This window comes from Macaca mulatta, chromosome 3 (genome assembly GCF_049350105.2).
Source record: "Macaca mulatta isolate MMU2019108-1 chromosome 3, T2T-MMU8v2.0, whole genome shotgun sequence".
Lineage (NCBI taxonomy): Eukaryota > Metazoa > Chordata > Mammalia > Primates > Cercopithecidae > Macaca > Macaca mulatta.
Window position 1 is genome coordinate 56326888 of NC_133408.1, and position 26728 is coordinate 56353615.

Consider the following 26728-nt stretch of genomic DNA (forward strand, 5'->3'; position numbering starts at 1 on the left):
CAAAGTCACACTTCTATGCAAATGAGACTCTGTCTCAAAAAAAAAAAAAAAGAAAAGAAACTAGGCAAGAAAGAAGGAAGACAGTGGAGTAATGCCTTTTAAAGTGGTGAAAGAAAATAGTGTGAAGAAGGGTCTCTGTGGAGTTCCGTCAGTGGCTGCCACTCCCCTTCCCCAGCCAGTGCCTCTGGATTATCTCCATCCGTCTGAGGCAGGAGAATAGGGTCTAGAGTCAGGGAACCTAAGACTGATTCACACTCACTTCCTAGAACTAAATCAAAAGGAAAACTTCAACTTTCTATGCCCAAGTAACAAAGAAAGAGGTTTTTTCTTCAGGCAGAAGGAATATTATTAAGGAAAGAAACTTGGATATACACGAAGAAATGAAGAGCATTGGAATTGAGATGAATAAAAGTAAAATATAACTAAGAAAAATTTTAGTTGCTATAAAAAAAATCACTGACTGTAGAACGAAATAACAGTAGTGATGTATCGGTGCTTATATCATATGTAAATGAGAAATATATGACCACAGTAAAACAAGACATGGGAAGAAGGAACTGGGATTCGGGTATTTTGTTTTAAGTTCCTTTCACTATGCATGAAGTGATATGATATTTTGATGAAATGTTATTATAATCAGAGATGGACGTAGATTACTTAAAAATGTATACTGTAAACCATAAGGAAACCACTAGAAAAGTTAAAAAGTACAAACAGTAAATTAATAGAGAAGATAGAATCATAAAAATGCTCATTAAAACCAGAGAAGGCAAACAAAAACAAAAACAAACCAGTAAACAGGAAACAAAGAACAAATACAACAAAAAGAAAAGAGCTTGGAAATGTGGTAAGTTTTAGTCCAAATATATGAGTCATTCCTTTTTTTAAATTTTATTTTAGTTTTTGAGACAGAGTCTGGCTCTGTCACTCAGGCTGGAGTGTAGTGGTGTGATCTCTGCTCAGTGGAAACTCTACTTCCCAGGTTCAAGCAATCCTCCTACCTCAGCCTCCCAAGTAACTGGGATTACAGGTGTGTGCCACCACACCTGGCTAATTTTTGTATTCTTAGTAGAGATGCGGTTTCACCATGTTGGCCAGGCTGGTCTTGAACTCCTGGCCTCAAGTGATTCACCTGCCTCAGCTTCTCAAAGTGCTGGGATTATAGGCATGAGCCACTGTGCTAGACCATTATTTTAAATGTGAATGATCTAAACACACCAGTTGAAAGACAGACATTATCAGATTGGATTTAAAAAAAAAAATCAAGCCTCAACTATATTTTATTTTGTATACAATGTACTCACTTTAAATATACTGCAAAGACATGGATAGTTTTTTCTTTCTTTTTTTTTTTTTTTTTTTTTGATGGAGACTTGCTCTGTCACCCAGGCTGGAGTGCAGTGGTGCGATCTTGGCTCACTGCAGCCTCCGCCTCCTGGGATTACAGGATTGTAGCTGGGATTACAGGATTGTGCCACCACGCCCAGCTAATTTTTGTATTTCTAGTAGAGATGGGGTTTCACCATGTTGGCCAGGCTTGTCTCGATCTCCTGACCTCAGGTGACCACCCAACTCAGCATCTGCAAGTGCTGGGATTATAGGCATGAGCCACCACGCCCAGCCCATAGATATGTTTTTTAAAAAAAGGATGAAGAAAAATATACCATGAAAACATTAACCAAAAAAGCAGGAGTCATCATATTAATGTTGGACAAATCACTAACAATCAATTTTAGACAAAATGTAATCAACTGACTTAACCTAACTGACATTTATAGAACACTTTATTCAACAATAGTAGAATACACATTTATCTCAAGTACACAAGCAGCATTCATCACAATAGATCATATTCTGGGCTACAAAACAAACCTCAAAAAATGTAAAGGAATAGAAATAATACAGTGGACATTCTTGCACATATCCAAATTGCACTAGAAATCAATAAGACATAGTAAGAAAAGCCCAACGATTTGGAAATTAAACACTATACTTTTAAATAGCCCATGGGTCTAAAAAGAGATGTCTTAAGGGAAACTTCAGTCGTCTGAAATAAAATAAATCAGAATTTGTGGGATCCAGAAAAAGTAGTCTTTAGAGGGAGAAGTATATCATTGAATACTTATATTCGACAAAGATGAAAAATCACAAATTTGCCTAAATTTCCACCTTAGGAAACTCGTGAGAGAAAGAAAACCTATTTCCGAGGCCAAGGGGAAAGAATTGCTTGAGGCCAGGAGTTCCAGACAGCGTGGGCAACATAGCGAGACCCCCCCAAAATTTAAAAACAAAATTAGCTGGGTGAGGTGGCATGTGCCCATAGTCCCAGCTACTAGGGAGGCTGAGGCAGGAGGATTGCTTGATCCTGGGAGTCTGAGGCTGCAGTGAGCTATGATTGCACCACTGCATTCCAGCCTGGGGGACACAGCAAGATCCTGTCTAAAGAAAGAAAGGAAAGGAAGAAGAAAAGAAAGAAAAAGAAGAAAGAAAGAAAGAAGGAAAGAAAGAAAGAAAGAAAGAAAGAAAGAAAGAAAGAAAGAAAGAAAGAAAGAAAGAAAGAAAGAAAGAAAGAAAAGAAAAAGAGGAAAGGAAAGAAAGAGGAAAGGAAAGGAAGAAAGAAAGAGAAAGAAGAAAGGAAGAAAGAAGAAAGAAAAAGAAAGAGGAAAGAAGAAAAGAAAGAAAGAAAGAAAGAAAGAGAAAGAGAGAAAGAAAGAAAAGCAAATATAAAGCAAGCAGCAGGAAGAAGATAAAAATTAGAGCAGAGCTCAACCAAATCAAAAACAGGAAAACAATAGAGAGAATCAAAGAAACCAACAGCTGATTCTTTAGAAGAATATCTCTAGAATAAATTCCCAGAAGTGTGTGATGGCTCAAAGAGCTTGTGAATTTTAAATTTGGAAAGATAGCACTGCATAGATCAATTTCCCACCCCAGTGTGTGAAAATCTCAGTTTCTGCATATTCTTGTCTGCACTGTACATGATCAATATTTTTATTCTTTGACAATCTAATACAAATAATAGAAATGGTGCCTTTTCTTGTAAAGTTTTGCCTTCCTTTTCATGTGTTTCTAAGTTAAGTCTATCTTTTTCTGGGAAGTATTTCAAGTCCTTTGCCCATTCATTTTTCTATTGATTAGTTGCTATTTTTTCTTATTGATTCAAAAGGAGTATTTAAATATTTAGTTAAGGGAACTAACCATTTTAACATACAACAAATTTCCTCTACTTTGATTTATTTATTTATTTATTTATTTAGAGACAGGGTCTCACTCTTTCATCCAGGCTGGAGTGAGGTGGTATGTTCATGCTCACTGCAGCCTTGACTTCAAGGGTTCAGGGGATTCTCCCACCTCAGCCTCATGAGTACCTAGGACCACAGGTATGTGCCACTGTGCCTGGTTAATTTTTAAAATTTATCATGTACAGATGGCGTTTCACCACGTTGCCCAGGCTGGTCTCAAACTCCTAGGTTCCAGTGATCCTCCCGCCTCCACCTCCCAAAATGCTAGGATTACAGGCATAAGCCACTTAGTCCCATGTATTTTGACTTTGTTCACTGTATTTGCTGCCACCAAGTGTATTGGATGAACCTATCTTTCTCAAACCTCAAAAGCCACAGAAGTCTCAACTACACCAATATTCTTCTAATTCTTTCATTGCTTCATTTTTTACTTTTAAATTTTTGATCTATCCTTTTGATATATAAGGAGTGATGTGTCATTGAATTTCAAGGTTATTTCTGAACATCTGAAAAGCAGTTTGCTGCCTTTTTTCTGAAGCCTGAATTTTTTTTACACATAATTCATGTTCCTTAAGAAAAATCTGAAAATAGATAAAAAGAATTAAAAACACCCACAATCGCATCGTTTAGATATACCTTCTGTTATTTTATTATATAATATTTCTCAATGAAAAAAATATGTAAATATAACACTTTTTAAAACAAGAAATGGAATTGCAGTACACATCATGTTTTACCATCTGTATTTTTTTATTCACAACATATTGTGATGATCTTTCCAAGGGCATCTTTTTGGTCATGCTTTGGGTTGAAATCGTGATTACGAGGGTTGAGGAAGGTGAAGGAGCAGAGGTGTCTGGACGAATCTTTCTTTCTCCAAGTTTGCTGGTAACAGGAAGGAGAACTGAAGGGCGGCAGCTTGAGGACCATCTGGGTTGAGGAGTCATATTTTCCTTGGGATGGAACAGTCCTGCTCTAGACACCAAGGAACAACCGGGAAAGTGAAGGGGAAAATGGGAGGGGGCTGGAGGCAAAGGGGAGGGATTCTCTTGCCAGGAGAGGAGAGAAAAGGAAGACAGGAGGGTGAGGGGATGGATATTAAGAAGCAGAAGGGATGGAATTTAGAGTTCACGCTGCGTGGTTCCAATCTCCCTGAAGCAGATGAGGTCATCGGCTGAGAGTGAGGAGGACTGGAGTGAGTTTGGCGCCTCCAGGAAGCAGGAATGTTGGAGCAGAGGCTCTGGGAACTTCATCAGGGAGAAGAGCAGCGGCAAAAGCCAACTAGGGGAATAGTCGGAGCAGTCACTTGGCTCCACCAGCCCCACTCTGGATCCAGGAGCGGAAAAGAGAGGAAGGAGGCTTCAGGCATGGCCAGGGTGGAGGTAGGGGGAGGGGGGACGGGTACAGCAGGCCCCCTGGGCTGCAGCAAGCACCCTTGGGTGTCCAGAACGGAGGCCAAATGCAGGGAAGGTTGCCTCTCATCAATACCATGCTCGTGGATGGGCCCGGTGGCTCACGCCCATAATCCCAGCACTTTGCCAGGCTGAGGCGGGCGGATCATTTGAGGTCAAGAGTTTGAGACCAACCTGACGAACATGTCGAAACCCCTTCCCTACTAAAAATGCAAAAATTAGCTGGGCATGGTGGTGCAGGCCTGTAATCCCAGCTACTTGGGAGGCTGAGGCAGGAGAATCGCTTGAACCCAGGAGGTGGAAGTTGCAGTGAGCCGAGATCATGCCATTGCACTCCAGCCTGGGTAACAGAGCAGGACCCCATCTTAAAAAACAAAAAACAAAAAACACCACACTGCTCAGGTGGTCTTATTTCTGCCTTCCTACTCTAGAACTCCTATCTGTAGCCTCCCATCCATTTGCCACCCAGCTGGCCGCCAGGCTCATCATCCCCTTCTCCTCAAGCTGGGGCCTCCTGATCTTCAGAAACAGACTCCCTCTCATCTCCAGATTCCAGGGAGCAGGAGAAATTCAAGCACTGGCCAGCACTGCATCCTTGAACTCCTCAGCAAGGCACCAAAGTTCTCCAGGTATCACTGCCCAAAAATGTCCAGGCAGTCTCCCATCTCCCCAGGGTCCTAACAGCATGACTGTTCAAATCCACAGTGTCTTGAACATCTTGTGCAGAGATGGATCAAACCATGCTGCTGCCTGAAGGAAGTTTGGAGCAGGTGTCTTAGTCCCTTCGGGCTGCTGTAGCAAAGTGCTATAGGCTGGGTGGCTCAAAAACAACAGCAATTTATTTTTCATAGCTCTGGAGGCTGGAAGTCCAAGATCAGGATGTCAGCATGGGCGGGTCCTGGTGAGGCCCCTCTTCTGGGTTGTAGACTTCCGTCTTCTCTCTGTGTCCTCACATGGTGGAAAGACAGCTGGTTAGCTCTCTGGCCTCTTCTCATAAGTGCACTAATCTGGCCGGACACAGTGGCTCATGCCTGTAATCCCAGCACTTTGGGAGGCCAAGGTGGGTGGATCACCTGAGGTCAGGAGTTTGAGACCAGCTTGGCCAACATGGTGAAACCCTGTCCCTACTCAGAATGCAAAAATTAGCGGGGTGGGGTGGCTCATGCCTGTAGTCCCAGTTACTCAGGAGGCTGCGACAGGAGAATCGCTTAAACCTGGGAGGCGGAGGTTGCTGTGAGCCAAGATTGTGCAACTACATTCCAGCCTGGGCAATACGGTGAGACTCTGTCTCAAAAAGCCAAAAAATTATAACTGCATTAATGCTATTCATGGGGGTTCCACTTTGTGAAAGGCAAATAAATCTTATGGTCCTTAAATCACTAAGCTAAAGGGAAAAGTCAAGTTGAGAACTGCTTCAGGCCAACCTGCCTCTCATTCTATTCAAAGTTACCCCTCTGTTCACTGAGATAAAGGCATAGCTGATTGCCTCCTTTGGAGAGGTGAATCAGAAATGCAAAAGAATGCAATCATTTATCTCTTACCTATCTATGACCTGGAAGCCCCCTCCCCACTTTGAGTTGTCCCGCCTTTCCCGACCGAACCCATGTTCATCTTACATATGTTGATTGATCTCTCAAGTCTTCCTAGAATGTATACAACCAAACTGTGCTCTGACAACTTGGCCACATGTGGTCAGTGTAAGATTCTCCCCAGGGCCTGAAAGCTTGAAGGGCTGAGTAGTTCCTCCCTTCTCACTCAGGCCCAGTCCCAATACGCAAGGCCACTTGTGTCAGCAGTGTGTGTCAGCAAGATAGCAGAAGCAGGAAGAGAGCCGGCCGGAAGACACGTACCCTGGCCGGAAGACACGTACCCCTGAAGATCGAGAAAGAGGCCATCCGGGTACAACGTAGCAGTTGTGTCAGACTAGGACACTTCCTGTTTACAGGAGACTATAAAACGTTTGTCCCATACTTACGTGAGGTTGACACCGTTTTAGGCCTCAGCCCACCTGGACCCAGGTGCTCATTAAAACAGCATGTTGCTCCACACTGCCTTGTGTTGTCTGTTGGTGCACTCTTGGGGTTCGAATGGATACAAGAACCTCACAGTCAGGACCTCCTAAGGCTGTGTCACTGGCGCACGTTCTCAACCTTGGCAAAATAAACTTTCTAAATTAACTGAGACCTGTCTCAGATTTTCGGGGTTCAGAACTCTCATGACCTACTTACCTTCCAAAGGCCCCACCTCCAAATACCATCACATTGAGATTAGGGTTTCAACATATGAATTTTAGCAGGAGACAGACATTCAGTCCATTACAACAGGAAACAACAGGAGTAATTCATCCAGGCAAATAATTCCAACGCAGCGGGGCAGGCATACGACAGAGGCTGGCAAAAGGCATTCCGGGGCCGGGTGTGCTGGCTCACACCTGTAATCCCAGCACTTTAGGAGGCTGAGGCAGGAGGATCCCTTGGGGCTGGGAGTTCGAGACCAGCCTGGAATGGAGCTGCAGCCATCACTTCTGCAGTCCTATGGCAATACAGGATGGCACAAGATCACTCTCTGGTTCCTATATTCAAGGAGGTATGGTAGGCCAGCCATGGAGCCTCATGTCTGTAGTCCCAGCACTTTAGGAGCTGAGGTGGGAGCATCCCTTGAGTCCAGGAGCTTGAGACCAGCACGGGCAACCTAGCAAGACTCCATCTCTATATACAATTAAAAGTTGAGCTGAGGATAGGGGTACTTGCCTGTAATCCCAGCTACGCAGGAGGCTGAGCCCAGGAGTTGGAGGCTGCAGTGAGCTGTGATCACACCCCTGCACTCCAGCCTGGGTGATAAAGCAAAACTCTATCTCCAAAAAATGAAAATAAAAAAAGGACAACATTAGAGATGAGCTCTAAAGGACACCAGGAAAGAAAGGGGAAGGGAATTCCAGGCAGAAGGAACCCAATGAGCAAAGGTTCCAAGTCAAGAAGAGCCTGCAATGTGGGGTCATTCAAGATCAGAATAGCTTGAAGCTGTGGCAACTGTGGGCCCCGACCCTAAGCATAGCAGGCTTTTTTTTTTTTTGAGACGGAGTCTTGCTCTGTTGCCAGGCTGGAGTGCAGTGGCGCGATCTCGGCTTACTGCAACCTCCGACTCCCTGGTTCAAGCGGTTCTCCTGCCCCAGTCTACAGAGTAGCTGGGGTTATAGGCATGTACCACCATGCCCAGCTAACTTTTGTATTTTTTTTAGTAGAGATGGGGTTTCACCATGTTGGCCAAGATGGTCTCCATCTCCTGACCTCATGATCTGCCCGTCTCAACCTCCCAAAGCGCTGGGATTACAGGCGTGAACTACTGGCCCAGGCCCATAGCAGGCTCTTATAGGCACTGCCGTGGGCTGGGCCTCGATTCTGTGGCTGCTGTGGTGTGACCAAGTGTGGGTTCCACCTGGCTCTGGGACGCCGGCCCTCCTCCTGGGGCTGCCCAGCCATGCAGGCTCTGAGCCCTCATCGTGAGGCATTTTGCTCTCTGTCCTCTGAGCCGGTCTCTGCCTGCAGAAACCATCTCCCCTCTGTTTCCAGTGCTGTAATTCCTGCTAAGACCTAGGCAAGGCTTGACGCTGGGTTCTCGTTCTCACCGGGGATGCCTTGGCCCTGTGAGTTTCAAGCCAAGTCACTCCTCCACTCTCGCGGGGTCTATTTCTTCATCCATGACCCCAGGAGGGGGCCTGGAGGGAGGCACAGTGGATGGACCTGCAACCACGGCCTGTCCTCTCCTGCCTTGTCTTTCTTTCCTTTTGTGGTGCTGTTTTATCTGGAACTTTGCTGAAGCGGCAGTTTATTCTAATTCTCTCCAGCAGGGACACATTGTAGACTGTGGTTCATCATATGCTAATAACATAATTATGTGGTTAGAAGATCAGGTCAGCAGAACATCGGCCAGGATGGGAAATAAATCAAGGCCAGGCGTTTTCAGGGGAAAGTTCCAAGTGTTTCTTTAGCAAGGCCTCTCCGGGCTCCCGGCCCAGGGTACAAGGCTGCAAAGCCCTACCACGCAGGGGGAAGATGAGAAGGCAGCTGCCAGGCTGTCAAATTGAGACCAGCAACCCCAGGGGCCAGTCACCAACCCGCTTGGAAAAACAGGATTAGTCTCTAAATAATGCTTGACAGATTTTTGGAACTTTCTTCTGTCCGAAGGGGACCCTGAGGTTTGTAGTCTGGTGTGTAATCTCATAACTACATTGAAGGCAAACAGAAAAGTACTAGGAGACATGATAACTTGCTAGTTAGGCACAAGCACAAGCTCCTTAGTGCTTGGTGAGGCTAGAACCTGGTCTTCTGACCCCGGAGAGAAGTTGCTTTTATTGCACTCTGTGCCTCCTCAAATACTTGCCTGTTACTGCAGCTTCTTCAGAAATGAGGGAGCAGGGAGTCAGGACGACTGTCCACACTGGGACGATTGGAGGTCAACTGCAGGAATTCTTTTCTTTTTTTGGAGACAAAGTCTCCATCTGTCACCCAGGCTGCAGTGCAATGGCACGATCTCAACTCACTGCAACCTCTGCCTCCTGGGTTCAAGTGATTATCATGTCTCAGCCTCCTGAGTAGCTGGGACTATAGGCACACACCACCATGCCGGGCTTTTTTTTTTTTTTTTTTGTCTTTTGAGTAAAGACAGGGTTTTACCATGTTGCCCAGGCTGATCTTGAACTCCTGACCTCAGACAGTCTGCCACCTTGGCCTCCCAAAGTGCTGGGATTACAGGCATGAGCCACTGCACCCAGCCAGGGACTCCTTTCTATAGTGCTTTTTTTTTTTTTTTCCTTAAGAGACAGGGTCTTGCTGTGTTGCCCAGGCTGGAGTGCAGTGGTGTGATCACAGCTCCCTGCAGCTTTGACCTCTTGTGTTCAAGCGATCCTCCTGCCCCAGCCTCCTGAGTAGCTGGGACTACAGGTATACACCACTATGCCTGGCTGATTTTTTTAAAAAACACTTTTGTAGGCCAGGCCTGGTGGCTCATGGCTGTAATCCCAGCACTTTGGAAGGCCAAGGCCAGCAGATCACTTTGAGACCAGCCTGGCCAACATGGTGAAACCCCATCTCTACTAAAAATGCAAAAATTAGGTAGGTGTGGTGGCAGATGCCTGTAGTTCCAGCTACTCAGCTGGCTGAGGCAGGAGAATTGCTTGAGCCCGGGGAGTGGAGGTTGCAGTGAGCCAAGATCCAGCCACTGTATTCCAGCCTGGGCAACAGAGCAAGATTCTGTCTCAAAAAAAAAAAAAAAAAAAAGGAGGAGAGAGGAGAAGAGGGATGTCAAGAGGTTAGGCAGCAGATGGTGTGAAACGGACCAGGACTTCAGGCAGCTGAGAACTATTTGTCACACCCTATGGACATGGCTCCCCTAGCTCTCTTTCCGGTAGGAGAACAGGCCTTCTTTCAAGGTGGAGACTGTGCGTGAAGGGTTTGTCTATGGAAATCCAAAGATTTAGTTCATGAAGTTGGCCAGGGGCCCCCTTCTCATCTCTTTCTGGAAACTCTTCCCACTCCCAGGAGCCCCTTCTCTTCCAAGAACCTCCCAGAACCTGGATTTCATTAAATACCAAGGAGGTAAAACACTTGTTAATCATCTGTAAGATTTGAACTCTTAAAGGCCCACATCTGTGGTTGTCAAAATGTGGCTCCAGTACCATTGATGGGTGCCTGGGAGTGGGTCAGAAATGCAAAAGCAGACCAGGCGCTGCGGCTCGCACCCATGATCCCAGCACTTTGGGAGGCCATGGCAGGAAGACCGCTCGAACCCGGAAGTTTGAGGCTGCAGGGAGCCGTGATTTACACCACTGCCCTCCAGCCTAGATGACAGAGAGAGACTCTGTCAAAAAAAAAAAAAAAAAAAAAAAAGGGCCAGGCACAGTGGCTTATAAGGCCTGTATTCCCAGCACTTTGGGAGGCCAAGGTGGGACGATGGCCTGAGCCTAGGAATTTGAGACCAGCCTGAGCAATATGGTAAAACTCCATTTCTACAAAAAAAAAAACAAAAACAAAAACAAAAATTACTCCAACATGGTGGCATGTGCCTGTAGTCCCCAGCAACCTGGGGGGCTGAGGCAGGAGGATCACTTGAGCCCGGGAGGTCGAGGTAGCAGTGAGCTGAGATTGTGCCACTGTGCTCCAGGACAAAATGAGACCCTGTGAAAGAAAGAAAGAAAGAAAGAAAGAAAGAAAGAAAGAAAGAAAGAAAGAAAGAAAGAAAGAAAGAAAGAAAGAAAGAAAGAAGGAAGGAAGGAAGGAAGGAAGGAAGGAAGGAAGGAAGGAAGGAAGGAAGGAAGGAAGGAAAGAAAGAAAGAAGGAAAGGAAGGAAAGGAAGGAAAGGAAGGAAAGGAAGGAAGAAAGAAAGAGAGAGACAGGAAGGAAGGAAGGAAGGAAGGAAGGAAGAAAGAAAGAAATGCAAAAATAGCTAAATTCCAATTCAGCAGCAAGGATAGAAAAGCATCTCTCCTTCCTCAGCAGGTACCTTGGGCTGCCAATGTCCAGGTAAGATGCCCTTGTCCTATAAAGCTGGGGCAAAATTAATATTCACGCAGCACCTCACAAGGGCCAGGCATGGAGGTAAACACCTCTCTTTCACGGATGAAGAAACTCAAGTTCAGAGAAGTTCAGTAACTTGCCCAAGTCTGCACGGCTAGGAGGCTGCACAGTCAGCATTTGTTTTTGTTTTTTTGAGACAGAGTCTCACGCTGTCGCCCAGGCTGGAGTGCAGTGGTGTGATCTCAGCTTACTGCAACCTCCACCTCCTGGACTCAAGTGATTCTCCTGCCTCAGTCTCCCGAGTAGCTAGGACCACAGGTGTGCGCCACCAGGCCTGGCTATTTTTTGTATTTTTAGTAGAGGCAGGGTTTCACCATGTTGGCCAGGCTGGTCTTGAACTCCTGACCTCAAATCGTCCACCCACCTCATCCTCCTAAAGTCCTGGGATTATAGGTGTGAGCCATCACGCCTGGTCACACTGAGCATTTGAACCCAGATCTGGTGTTCTTTAAACCCCTTAAGCTCCTGTTGAGTAGAAAACAGTTTTCAAACTCTTTCAAACTCTTTGAACTCAGGGAAAGTTTCCTTTGCACTCTTAAAAATTATTGAGCATCTCAAAAATCTTTTGTTTATGTGTGCTGTATCTAGGGATATTTACTGTGTGAGAGGATAAAACTGATAAATTCTTAAAATATTAATTCATTTTAAACAATAAGGAACCCATTGCATATTTAACATAAATAACATGCTTTTAAAAACCAGATCATTCCCAAACAGAAAAGCATAGTGAGAAGAATGGCATTTTTTTTCTGGTTGTTGTTTAAGACGGAGTTTCACTCTTGTTGTTCAGGCTGGAGTGCAATAGTGCAATCTCAGCTCACCGCAACCTCCGTCTCCAGGGTTTAAGCAATTCTCCTGCTTTAGCTTCCCGAGTAGCTGGTATTACAGTCATGCACCACTACACCCAGCTAATTTTGTATTTTTAGTAGAGACGAGGTTTCTCCATGTTGGTCAGGCTGGTCTCGAACCCCCGACCTCACGTGATCCACCCGCCTCAGCCTCCCAAAGTGCTGGGATTACAGGTGTGAGCCACCATGCCTGGCAGGCATTGTTTTATTTTATTTATTTATTTATTTTTTGAGACGGAGTCTTGCTCTGTTGCCCAGGCTGGAGTGCAGTGGCTGGATCTCAGCTCACTGCAAGCTCCGCCTCCTGGGTTTACGCCATTCTCCTGCCTCAGCCTCCTGAGTAGCTGGGACTACAGGCGCCCGCCACCTCGTCCAGCTAGTTTTTTGTATTTTTTAGTAGAGACGGGGTTTCACCGTGTTAGCCAGGATAGTCTCGATCTCCTGACCTCGTGATCCGCCCATCTCGGCCTCCCAAAGTGCTGGGATTGCAGGCTTGAGCCACTGCGCCTGGCCCTTGTTTTATATTTTTGCAAATCTCTTCAATATCTGGCTGAAGACAGCTAGATTCTCAAATCCACCTTTAATCTGTTGCAGTACCCCATGTCATGTAGCCTCTGGAAAACACTCTGTGCTTGTGAATGAAAGGAATGTGAATGAAAAGGCCAATACCGTGTTAGGATTGTTGTAAAGTAACTTTGCCCCTGCAGACCCCCGAAAGGGTCTTGAAGAGCCCAGAGATCCCCAGACCCACACTTAAAATTTTTTTAATTAAAATTTCTTAAAAAGTTGTATGTGTATATAGTATATATCTACGGCACACAAGAGGTACTTTGATACAGGCCTGGAATGCGTAATGATCACATCAGGGTAAATGAGGTATCCATCACCTCAAGCATCTATCATTTCTTTGTGTCACAAATGTTCCAATTATACTTTTAGTTACTTTAAAATGTACCATAAGTTATTGTTCACTGCAGTCTCCCTGCTGTGCTATCGAATACTAGATCTTATTCATTCTATCTAACTATATGTTTGTGCTCATTAATCATCACCACGTACCCCCTCCCTACTACCCTCTTCCCAGCCCCTGGTAATCATCATTCTATTCTCTATCTCCATGAATTCAGTTGCTTTTGATTTTTATCTCCATGAGTTCAGTTTCTTTGATGTTTAAATCACATAAATCAGTGAGAACATGAGAACTTAGACCCAGACTACACTTAGAAAACTGCTGGAATAGAGTAAAACTGAGGAATCATCTTAATTCAAGGGCTTGTAGGTGCTCTTTTTAAATTTCTTTCTTTTTTTTTTTGAGATGGAGTTTCACTCTGTTGCCCAGGCCAGAGTGCAGTGGCGTGATCTCAGCTCACTGCAACCTCCACCTCCTAGTTTCAAGCGATTCTCCTGCCTCAGCCTCCTGAGTAGCTGGGACTACAGGCGTACACAACCATGCCCGCCTAATTTTTGTATTTTTAGTAGTGATGGGGTTTCACCATGTTGGCTAGGCTGGTCTCGAACTCCTGACCTCAGGTGATCCACCTGCCTCGGCCTCCCAAAAAGTGCTGGGATTACAGGCGTGAACCACCACGGCCGGCCTTTTAAAAATTTTCTTAGCGATAGAGTCTCACTGTTGCCCATACTGGAGGGCAGTGGCGTGATCTTAGCTCGCTGCAGCCTCGAACTTCTGGGCTCAAGCGATCCTCACACCCCAGCCTCTCAGGTAGTGGGAACCACAGGCTTGCACTACCACACCGAGCTAAGTTTTTTAATTTTTTGTACAGACGCGGTCTTACGACGTTGCCCTGACTGGTCCCCAATGCCTGGACCCAAATCTATCCTCCCACATTGGCCTCCCAAAGCTCTAGGATCATAGGCGTGAGCTATCATGCCTGGCATCATTTTGATAATCCATCGTTCATAAATAAATACCGGGTTATGTCTGCAGTCTGGCTTCTGCCAAGTTTTCATGCAGAGACTGAGAAATGGGCTGAGAAAAGGGGGGAAAAAGGGAATGTGGGAACCAGCATGTGCCGCTGGAATTCTGAACTACGCCCCTCGGAAGGAAGAGTGGGTCTCTGGCTGCTTGTTTGGGGTGCTATCTGAAGAGCAGGATGCCCAGCCGAGCCCTGCCGCCCATGATCTGCCCAGGGATAACTCCCCATGACTCATCTCTGACCTCAAGTGCCCAACATGTGTAACAGTGTGGTAAACATTCAACCCGGCAATGCCATTATTGGGTATATACCCAAAGGACTAGAAAGCATTCTACCATAGGCCAGGCATGGTGGTTCACACCTGGAGGCTCAGTTGTTTGGGAGGCCGAGGGGGGCGGATCACCTGAGGTCAGGAGTTTGAGACCAGCCTGGCCAACATGGCGAAACTCCGTCTCAACTAAAAATACAAAAAATTAGCTGGATGTGGTGGCACGTGCCTGTAATCTCAGCTACTCGGTTGTCTGAGGCATAAGAATCACTTGAACCCAAGAGGCAGAGATTGCAGTGATCTGAGATCACGCCACTGCGCTGCAGCCTGGTTGACAGATCAAGACTCTATCTCAAAAATCAATCAATCCATCTTTTACCATACACATAAATAAATAGGTCATTCAACCATGCACATTCCACCTAGTGCTGCATTGGACATGTGTGTGCATGCAAAGACACATGGACATATATGTTCATTTCAGCACTATTCACAATAGCAAAGATATGGAATCAACCCAAATGCCCATCAATGGTAGACTGGATAAAGAAAATAGGGTACATATACACGATGGAATACTATGCAGCTATAAAAAAGTGAGATCATGGCCTTTGCAGCAGTATGGATGTAGCTGGAGGCCATTATCCTTAGCAGGTTAACACAGGAACAGAAAACCAAATACCACATGTTCTCACTTGCAAGTGGGAGCTAAACATTGAGTATACAAGGACACAAATAGGGGAACAACAGACACTGGGCCCAATTTGAGGATGAGGATTGGAAAACTATCTACGAGTATTATACTGATGACCTGGGTGACAATATAATCTGCACACCAAGCCCTTGTGTCCTGCAATGTTCCCATGTAACAAACCTACATATGTGCCCCTGAACCTAAAAACAAGTTGAAAATTTAAAAAAAAAAAAAAAATTTAAAAAGAATGTGTGTGGCTGGGTGCGGTGGCTCAAGCCTGTAATCCCAGCACTTTGGGAGGCCGAGACGGGCGGGTCACGAGGTCAGGAGATAGAGAACATCCCAGCTAACATGGAAAACCCCGTCTCTACTAAAAAATACAAAAAACTAGCCGGGCATGGTGGCAGGCGCCTGTAGTCCCAGCTACTCAGGAGGCTGAGGCAGGAGAATGGCGTAAACCCGGGAGGCGGAGCTTGCAGTGAGCCGAGATGGCGCGGCTGCACTCCAGCCTGGGCCACAGAGCGAGACTCTGTCTCAGAAAAAAAAAAAAAAAAAAAAAAAAAAAGAATGTGTGATGGAATTGTATAGTCTCTAGGATATTCAAGCTGGGTCAGACCCACAATGGGGAAACTGAGGCCCAAGGATTGCAGCCTATGCAAGACTCCCAGGACTGTTCCTGGGAGAGCTGAGATGGAATCCACATGCTTCCTCTACCTGCTGACACCCCGGGACTCGATTTTCCAGCTCGGCAGATCCTCCAGGAAAATCTGCTTGTCCAGAGGAAACTCTGAGTCAGGGGAGGGGACTTTTTGATTTAATTTTGTTTTATTGAGATGTGGTCTTGCTCTGTCACCCAAGCTGGAGTGCAGTGGCATGATCATAGCTTACTGCAGCTTTGAATTTCTGGGTTCAAGTGATCCCTGCCACCTCTACCTCCCAAGTACTTGGGACTACAGGCTTGCACCACCATATCCAGTTGATTTCCATTTTTTTTGGTCTTGTGATGTTGCCCAGGCTGGTCTCGAATTCCTGGACTCATGATCCTCCTGCTTCAGCCTCCCAAAGTGCGGGGATTACAGGTGTGAGCCTCCGTGCCTGGCCAGAGGAGACGGACTTACTAGTCAGGGGCTATAGTCAATATGTTACAAATCAAGGTTATGTGCTGCTTAGGTGCCATTTTAAAAAAAATGTAATGGAGATTATGGGAACAAACTCACTTCTACACCCAACCTTGTCCTGCACATCCCAGGGACTGTGGCAATCATGCCACACGTTGTCAGAGAGCAACCTTCAGGCCAACCACCGTGGGGGTCTTGGCTCTGGTGCTCTGTTCTCCCTGCACCCACGGGGCCCCATGACTGCATGTAGCCTGGGGTTTTTTCCTTCTGCTAAACATTTGCAACGCCCCTTCTGCCAGGAGCTGTGCTTGTTGCTGGGAACACGGAGCAGGGCCATTCACAGTCCTTGCTCTTGAAAAGCCCCTTCTATCAATGGAGAGAGGAGAGTAGGGGACCACGTCCTAGGGTGTGAGCAATATTTCTCAGGGATAAGGTAACATAAGGAGGAAACAGACAAGTAACACTTAAGCAGCCGTGGGCACTGGGAGGCCAGGCAGTGGAGAACCCTGAAGTCTCAGATGTGAAGCCAAAGGGTGTGAGGGAGGGAGTGGCTTGCGGGGTTTGTCATACTCACTCTAGGGCTTCTGGAGGTAGCTTGCCCCACATAGGATTCTACCACCTCCAGCAGAAGAATTCTGTGTGGCTTCCTTGGATTTTGAGCAGCCACAGAGGTTTATCTGTCCTGCTCTCTTATTCCTGGCTAGGCACGGATCTTCCTAGAACTTGATGGGGCTGATGGTGAGCCCAGTTCCAGGCAACAGGAAAGAAGAGAGACAAGGCAGAGAGGGCGGGCAGGTGGGACCCTGGAGGAGAAAACTGAGCTGGGCTTGGCAATGATAGCCTGGTTAATTAGCACCACGGGCCTCATTGTTGCGTCCGAGCAAGGTCTCCTGCTCTCTGGGGTCCTGAATCTAGGCCTCCCTTGGGGAGTTCAGAGCCAGGGCAGGATGGCGGATCCCTGCCTGGGCACCACATCCCACAGTTCTGCTTTCTCTCCGCCAAGATATCTTCCCTCCTTTCGGGCAGGATGGGCGATCTCAGCAATCAGGCGTGGGATTGAGTCCTGCCTGTCACACGGATTTTTGTTTAGTTGCTTTTATTTTGATTTTTCAGACAGAGTCTCGCTCTGTTGCTCAGGCTGGAGTGCAGTGGCGCGGTCTCAGCTCGCTGCAACCTCTGCCTCCCACGTTCAAGTGACTCTCGTGCCTCAGCCTCCAGAGTAGCTGGGATTACAGGTGTGAGCCACCAAGCCCGGCTAATTTTGGTATTTTTAGTAGAGACGTGGTTTCACCATGTTGGCCAGGCTGGTCTTGAACCCCTGACCTCAGGTCACCCACCTCGGCCTCCCAAAGTGCCGTGATTATAGGCGTGAGCCACCACGCTCGGCCTATTTAGTTGCTTTTAGTTGTCAGCTTCTTCATCTCTGGGATATTTTGATTTAAAAAATCTTACGAAGCTGTAAATTAAGCTTGCCTATGTTTACACTGTTTTGAAAATCCTCCTGGTGTTGAGATGATCACAGATTAAATGTGTTTAGAGGCTGGATGCAGCCACTTATGCCTGTAATCCCAGCACTTTGGGAGGCCAAGGTAGGAGGATTACTTGAAGCCAGGGGTTTCAGATCGGCCTGGGCAACATAGTGAGACCCTGTGCCTCCAAAAAATTTAAAACTTAGCCAAGGGCAGCGGCACACGCCTGTAGTCCCAGTTTGTCACGAGGCTAAGGCTGGACGATCGCTTGAGCCCAGGAGTTTGAGGCTGCCCTGAGCTATGATCGCACCAAGCGATGCAGCCTTGATGACACAGCAAGACCCTGTCTCTTAAAAAAAAATTATGAAAGTGTAAGACAAGCATGCTTAAATTTATCCTGGTTTGAAAACCCTCCCTGTGTTAAGATGATCACAGCTTAAAAATATTTAGAGAATAGGATCACGAGGTCAGGAGATCGAGACCATCCTGGCTAACATGGCGAAACTCCGTCTCTACTAAAAATACAAAACGTTAGCTGGGCACTGTGGTGGGCACCTATAGTCCCAGCTACTTGGGAGGCTGAGATAGGAGAATAGAGTGGATCCGGGAGGCGGAGCTTGCAGTGAGCCGAGATCACGCCACTGCACTCCAGCCTGGGTGACAGAGCAAGACTGTCTCAAAAAAAAAAAAAAATGCTTAGAGAATAAATGGCCCAAAATCCCTGCTATCACTTTACATCAATGCTGAAATTCAAGAACAGATTGAGGCTGCCACTGCGAGTGTTGAATCCCCTTCAGCCGGTCTAGAGGCCATCGGCAGAGCTGAAGGCCAAGCTGGAGATTGCATTCTTCACCTTTGTCTTCTCCATTTCCGAGACAAACATCTGAAGTCCAAAGAGGTTAAGAGGTCCAAGATCTGATGGGAAATTCCTGGCAGAACTTGAAGTGGATATGGCGGGTGGCTGCTGGTGGCAGAGAGGTCTCTCAGCAGTAACAGGGGTCCTTTGCCCTTTGACCTCTCCACATATTTGCAAGGACTGAAAGGGGACCTGCTGGCTAGATGCTCTAGGGCAGGGGTATCCAATCTTTTGGCTTCCCTGGGCCACACTGGAAGAAGAATGATCTGGAGCCACACATAAAATACATTAACACTAATGACAGCTGATGAGCTAAAAAAAAAAAAAAATTCCAAAAAAGTTTCATAATTGTTTTGAGTGTGTGTTATTTATTTATTTATTTATTTATTTATTTATTTATTGAGACGGAGTTTTGCTCTTGTTGCCCAGGTTGGAGTGCAATGGTGCAATCTCAACTCACTGCAACCTCCACCTCCTGAGTTCAAGTGATTCTTCTGCCTCAGCCTCCCAAGTACCTAGGATTATAGGCATGCACCACCACACCCAGCTAATTTTGTATTTTTACTAGAGATGGGGTTTCACCATGTTGGTCAGGCTGGTCTCGAACTCCTGAACTCAGGTGATCCTCCTGCCTCGGCCTCCCATAGTGCTGGGATTACAGGCGTGAGACACCAAGCCCGGCCTCATAATGTTGTAAGAAGTTTATGAATTTGTGTTGGGCTGCATTCAAAGCCATCTTGGGCTGCATGTTTACCACAGGCTTCAGGTGGACAAGCTCGCTCTAGGACGTCAGGGTGGCTCTGATTCTAGGTGGGGGTAGCTCTGGCTTGAGGACTCAGTCCACTAGGCTTCAATGTCTGTGCCTGAGTTCTGTGAAAGAAAAATCTCAGGCACCGTGACAGGTAATGCTGAGTGTCAACTTGATTGGATTGAGGGATACAAAGTATTAATCCTGGGTGTGTCTGTGAGGGTGTTGCCAAAGGAGACTAACATTTGAGTCAGTGGGCTGGGAAGGGCAGACCCACCCTTCACCTGGTTGGCACCATCTAATCAGCTTCTAGTGAATATAAAGCAGGCAGAAAAACGTGAAAAAGGAGATGGGCCTAGCCTCCCAGCCTACATCTTTCTCCTGTGCCGGATGCTTCCTGCCCTCGAATATCGGACTCCAAGTTCTTCACTTTTGGGACTCGGACTGGCTCTCCTTGCTCCTCAGCTTGCAGACGGCCTATTGTGGGACCTTGTGATCGTGTAAGTTAATACTTAATATAACTCCTACATATATCTTATTAGTTCTGTCCCTCTAAGAGAACTCTAATACAGGCACAATACAATTCTGAAGCGTTTATTTGGGTAAGAAGCAATTTGGCAATTGGGAAATGCCAAACTGAAAAAGATCAAATGTTGCCACGACCAGTCTTGAAAGGCAAGCATGTGTAGGATATATGCGGAAGCAAAATAAATAATTTGATGGGTTGTGATGCTATTAGTTGTCTTATTTGGTCTATCATCTCGGAAAGTTCCTAGTTATAGCATTATGAGTTTGATGGCTACTTCTGATTCATTGAACTTAAGTTTTATTTTTCTTTAATATAGGCAGTGATAAGAAATAGCTCAAGTTAAGGAGCTGGGTGTGGTGGTTCATGCCTGTAATTCCAGCACTTTGGGAGTCTGAGGTGGGAAGATTGCTTGAGGCCAGGAATTTGAGGCCAGCCTGGGCAACATAGCGAGACTTCGTCTCTACTTAAAATCAAAAAAATTAGCCAGATGTAGTGGTGCATGCCTGTAGTCCCAACCACCTGGGAGGCTGAGGTGGGAGGATCACTTGAGTCCAGGAGTTCTAGGCTGTATTGAGCTATGATTGCACCACTGCCCTCCAGGCTGGGTAGCAGAGAGAGACCCTGTTAAAAAAAAAAAAAAGGAAAAAAACAGAAGCAGCTCAGTTTGAGTTTTGCTCGTATTTGCAAATCAAGCAAGGTGTAGGTCGCTGATAAGGAGGCCTAACTAGTATCTGCCCAGGGATTCTTCAGGTCTGTTCTCCTTCTTCATTTACTTTAAGTGTTCTTACTAAAATGAGAATGTCATCATCCCAAAGCAAATGAAGTGTGAAGAACCACAGCTGCCATTCATTGATCTCCCACTGTGTCCCAGCCACACTATCTACTGTCCCTAAATGCTTGACACACATTGTCACAAAGGACTCTTATAACCCCACTTTGCAGCTTTGAAAACTGAGGCATGAACTGACTGCAAGACACACTGAAGCTCCCACATCTACTCAAGGGATGGAGCTGGAGTTTGGGGCCATGTTTATCTGACCCTAAAGTCCTGCCTCCCGGATTCAAGCGATTCTCCTGCCTCAGCCTCCTGAGTAGCTGGGATAACAGGTGCCCGCCACTATGCCTGGCTAATTTTTTATATTTTTAGTAGAGATGGGGTTTCACCACATTGGCCAAGCTGGTCTCAAACTCCTGACTTCAGGTGATCTACCTGCGTCAGCCTCCCAAAGTGCTGGGATTACAGGCGTGAGCCACCACGCCCTGCCAAAGCCCTGCTTTTAACAGTTCTGACAGCAAATGTCAACAAGTGAAGTTGACTCCTGACCAGAATCTGGGAGGTCCAGGCCTTCCCCATCTGCCGTTGAGACTTTGAGACCATTTAAGACTTCCTTTTTCAAATTTTAGATTATTTGATATTTATGTGTTTTAAATTTCCATAGGTTTTTGGGGAACAGGTGGCATTTGGTTACATGAATAAGTTCTTTAGTGGTGATTTGTAAGATTTTGGTAAAACCATCACCTGAACTCAAAAGAAGATATACAAATGGCCAACAAACATATGAAAAAAACGCTCAGTATCACTAATTATCAGGGAAATGCAAATCAAAACCACAATATCATACCACCTGACTCTTGCAAGAACGGCCATAATCAAAAAATAATAGATGTTGGCGTGGACGTGATGAAAAAGGAACATTTCTACACTGCTGGTGGGAATGTAAACTAGTACAACCACTATGGAAAACATTGTGGAGATTCCTTAAATAACTAGAAGTAGAACTATCATTTGATCCAGCAATCCCACTACTAGGTATCTACCCAGAGGAAAAGAAATCATTACACAAAAAAGATACTTGCACACGCATGTTTATAGCACCACGATTCGCAATTGCAAAACTGTGGAACCAGCCCAAATGCCCATCAATCAACGAGTGAATCCCAGGTGCGGTGGCTCACGCCTGTAATCCCAACACTTTGGGAGGCCTAGACGGGCAGATCACGAGTTCAGGAGATCGAGACCATCCTGGCTAACTCGGTGAAACCCTGTCTCTATTAAACATACAAAAAATTAGCCAGGCATGGTGGCGGACACCTGTAGTCCCAGCTACTCAGGAGGCTGAGGCAGGAGAATGGCATGAACCCGGGAAGCAGAGCTTGCAGTGAGCTGAGATCATGCCACTGCACTCCAGCTTGGTGACAGAGCGAGACTACATTTCAAAAAAAAAAAAAAAAAGAAAGAAAGAAACTACTATATATATATATGATGGAATACTACTCAGCCATAAAGAGGAACGAATTAATGGCATTCACAGCAATCTCTGGATGGGATTGGAGACCATTATTCTCAGTGAAGTAACTTAGGAATGGAAAACCAAACATCGTATGCTCTCACTCATAAGTGGGAGCTAAGCTATGAGGATGCAAAGGCATAAGAATGACACAATGGACTTTGGGGACTTGTGGGGAAAGCATGGGAAGGGGGTGAGGGATTAAAGACTACAAATTGGATTCAGTGACACCATTTAAGACTTTCATACCATAGTAGCCTTGTGAGTGACGGTTCTCCCAAAAGCAGACACCAAAACAGGATTAGACATGCAGGGGGTTACTGGGGGAAACACCTGGTGAGGGAAAGTGGGGAGGAAGCCAGAGCAGGCTGGAAAAGGCTTAGACTATAATGCAAGTCTGACCCTTATGAAGGAGAGAGGGAGGGAAGAAAGGAAAGAAGAAAGGTCTTAGGCTGCAGTTCAGAGCTAAGACCAATTGGTCAAAGTTACAGACTGTCCTTGAGCCAAAGTTGTCCATGATAGGAGTCCCATATCTCGCAGAAACAGGCCCCTCTTCGTGTCCCCAGATTTCCCAGTGAGCCGAGAAGCAGAGCGTCAGTGCAAACGGAGTGATGGATCTCCAAATGCACCAGCTGGGGCCATGGTAGGAGACCTAGGTGAGGCATTTTCATAGCTGCCACATAGTCCCCCACTAGGACAATGTGTTAATTGGTCAGAACTAAAGACCTTCTGAATTTGATTCACAGGGATGTCAGAGCAATTGAACTGGAGCTTATGGGCAGGCATAAGTGATACCACTGGGCCGGGTGCAGTGGCTCACCTTGTAATCCTAGCACTTTGGGAGGCCAAGGCAGGTGGATCGCTTGAGCTCAGGGGGTTGAGACTAGCCTGGGCATGATGGCAAAACCCTGTCTCTACAAAAAATACAAAAAGTAGCCAGGCATGCTGGCTCACACCTGTAGTCCCAGCTACTTAGGAGGCTGAGGTAGGAGGATTGCTTGAGCCCAAGAGATGGAGGCTGCAGTGATCTCTTTGATTGTGCCACTGCACTCCAGTCTGGGTGACAGACAGAGCAAACCCCTGTTGCAAATTTTAAAAAAGAAAAAGATTGATGGCACTAAGGAAACACTGGAAGCTGTGTTTCTTTGCTTTCAAGCTTCAAGCCATTCCTTACTTTCTGAAGGTGCTTGGAAGAGGACAGAAGTCCTGGAAAGATCGTTGTGACCTGTCATGCTGCAATAGGCAGGTGAGGAGGAGAGGTGGATGCTGGCAACCAGAAGTCATACAGTGAGGTCAGAGAGAAGACACTAGAACCACAACCAGGAGTCAAGAACAGGAAAAGGTAGGAAGGAAGTCTAGGAATATAAGCTGAGCCAGTTTCCAGAGAGCCAGGATTAAATGGCCTGGAATTGGTTGTTGGAACTGAAAGTCACATAGTAACATAGCTGAAGCCCTAGGACAAAGCAAGAGTGAGAGACAAAGCTGGGCTTAACAGAGAGAGAGACCAGGACCTCCAAGATGGGCCAGTGAACACTGTTCCACTGTGTACACTAGCGCGGAACTGTGGTGGAAGGCCTAAAATTAAAGTCCAATATCATGTTCTGCCCTGACGTCTGGTGAAACCAGGAGGGCCACAGGTGGTGTAACTGCAAGTTCACCTCCCTCTTTTGCTTCTAAATAAGGTCTCCCAGCCAAACAACTGTTCTTATCAAAGGGACCAGGCACAGTTTCCACTTACCCTTGAGTAGCCAATCACATCTTCCTGTGGGAATGCAGGCCACCCCATCCTCTGGATACTACAAAGCCACCTTCCACAGTGGCTTCTTCTTCACTTTGCTCTCCAGTGCAGTCCTCATGTGGTCCTGTGTGGCATGCAATGTCCTCTGTCAGTATATGTGATGAATTAACTGCTGTCAGTCTCATCTACCCAGTGTTGGGTGTCGCGTAAAATCGGCCATCCCCGTAACCCTAGGGCAGGAATCCCTTCTTCACAAATGGGGTGAATAAGGGGCAATTCTTGCAGGAACAGACCAGATCCCTGAGGATTCCAGCTGGAAAGCCAAGACATAAAAGATCACAAGTGTCAAGTGACACGCATGGACCAGACAAGAAATATCAACCATTCATTCATCCATTCATTCGACAAATACGAACTGAGCCCTCACTATGTGCCAAACACTGCTCTAGGCCCTGGAAACTCCACCGTGAAGAAACATGAAATTCCTGCCTCCATAGAATTTATATTCTCTGGTCAGGCTGGGGAGGCTGACAATAGGGGTTATGAAGAAAAATAATTAGGGTACCAGAGATGAGGAGAGCTAGGGGTTGCTATCTTGTTTACAGAGGATGGTCATCGAGTTCGTTAACATGAAGATATTTGAACATGGGCTGTTACAGAGCTGTGGCCCCAGGACAAAGCAGCAGTGAAAGGCAAAGCCAGGCTTAGTAGAGAGAGAGAGACACCAGGACTTCCAAGATGGGTCAGTGAACCCTGTTTAACCATATACGCTAGAGAAGAACTGTGGTAGGAGGCCTAAAATTAAGACTCAATATTACATGCTGCTCTGAATGTGAGAGTGCAAGCACATGAAAGTCTGGGGTAAAAGCATTTGCGGCAGAAGGAATAGCCAAGGCAAAGGCACGGAGGTAGCAGCAGGAGAAGATGGAGAGCTTACTATGAACAAGGAACTTCTAAAAGGGAATAACTTGAATAGACTTAAAAGAGCAATAAGTATAATGACCAACCAATAATGATCAATCAATAAGTATAATGATCAATCAATTAGTATATATGTACAGATTAGCGAATAATTGTGAAGCAAATAGTTGTGTGACCACTACTCAGGTCAATAAATAGCGGGTTTTGACCAAAGGAAGCTTGTGAGATTCTATGTTGGCCTCTTCCCTTGGCCTCTTTGCATGATGCCCAGGAGTCCAGAACCTGCAGAGACAGTCTGGCAATGCCCTAGACCCCAAACTTGGAGTCTGAGAACTGGTTGGCATACTTCTGCTCTCACCCATATTTTATAAGATTTGGATATTAACAACTTGTATTAGCTGCAGACCTGGTTCATCCAGTGACAGGACAAATCAAAGCCCATGTCAGGGGTACTGGGGTTGGCCTCAGTGTTCCCACCCACTTCTGTCGAGAACCAAACCCCTCTTTCCCACCTCTAGCAGTGTGGGGATCGCCACTACTTCATGAAGGAGCTCACAGTCTCCTTCCGTTTTACCAAGAGCAGGGTAGTTTGCTTACAGTCATGAAACCACAAACAAAAAAAAAATACTCTGAGCCTCCTGCAAACTGTGGCATTCTTTTTTTTTTTTTTTTTTTTTTTTTGAGATGGAGTCTCGCTCTGTCGCCCAGACTGGAGTGCAGTGGCGCGATCTCGGCTCACTGCAAGCTACGCCTCCCGGGTTCACGCCATTCTCCTGCTTCAGCCTCCGGAGTAGCTGGGACTACAGGCGCCCGCCACCACGCCCGGCTAATTTCTTTTTGTATTTTTAGTAGAGACGGGGTTTCACCGTGTTAGCCAGGATGGTCTCGATCTCCTGACCTCGTGATCCGCCTGCCTCGGCCTCCCAAAGTGCTGGGATTACAGGCTTGAGCCACCGCGCCCGGCCAACTGTGGCATTCTTTAGAGCCATCCTCTTCCCTCGTTATCCAATCATTTAACAATTGTTGAGGTTTTCCACTGGGCAATTCACTTTGCTGGGTGCTAGCCAGACAGAAACAAAAAGACAGACATGAAGTGTGGGTCCTCAGCAGAAGAGGGTAACTCTTGTATCCAGCCCTACAAGACTTCTTGGACTCTGGTTACAGCTCTTCTGGACTCATAGGCTTGACTGCGTTTATTTAAGTGCCTAGATCAACCACTGGGAGCTACAACCATGGCTCCCAAGCTGAGATCGAAGAACACAGGCTTAGCTATTCCTCCAACCCAAAGCAGACATCCTACTGTAGCTGCATGACCATGACACACATACGTGCGCGCACACACACACACACACACACTACTTTCCCTACATGGGGTTTCTGCCTTCAAGACCAGCTCCATTCCCTCTCTTTCACTTTAAGTATTTTTGGTGTTTCATCTCTATAGATAATGCATAAAAGCTTATATGTATCTACTGAAGTATTTATAGGTGAGATGATGTAAAACCTGCAATTGGCTTCAAAATGTCCCATGCTTTCCAAAACTGGAAGGCATACATAAATGAAACAAAAATAGCAAAATGTGAATAATTGTTGCAGCTGGGTTTATTATATTATGGTTTTTACTTTTGGGAATGGTTGAAAATTTCCAAAATGAAAAATTACATAAAAATCAATCAATAAGTATATATGTACAGATAAGCAAATAATGAGGCAAATACCTGTGTGACCACCACCGAGGTCAGTAAATAGAAAGTTGCCAGCCCCCAAATATGTCTTTTTGTGCTCTCTTCAAACCGGACATAATCAGTAGCCTAGTTTTTTTTTTTTTCTTTCCAGTTTTTTTATTGTGTTAAAATTTACGTAACATGAAATTTACCATTTTAACCATTTTTAAGTGTACAGTCTGTGGCATTAAGTACATTCATATTGTGCCACTACCATCACCACCCACCACCAGACTTTTTTCATCTTGCAAATTGAAACCGTATACCCATTAAACAATAAATCTTCATTTCCCTCCTCACATCCCCTGTGAATTAGGTTTCTCTGGAGGGACAGGACTAATAGGATAGATGTATATACAAATGGGAA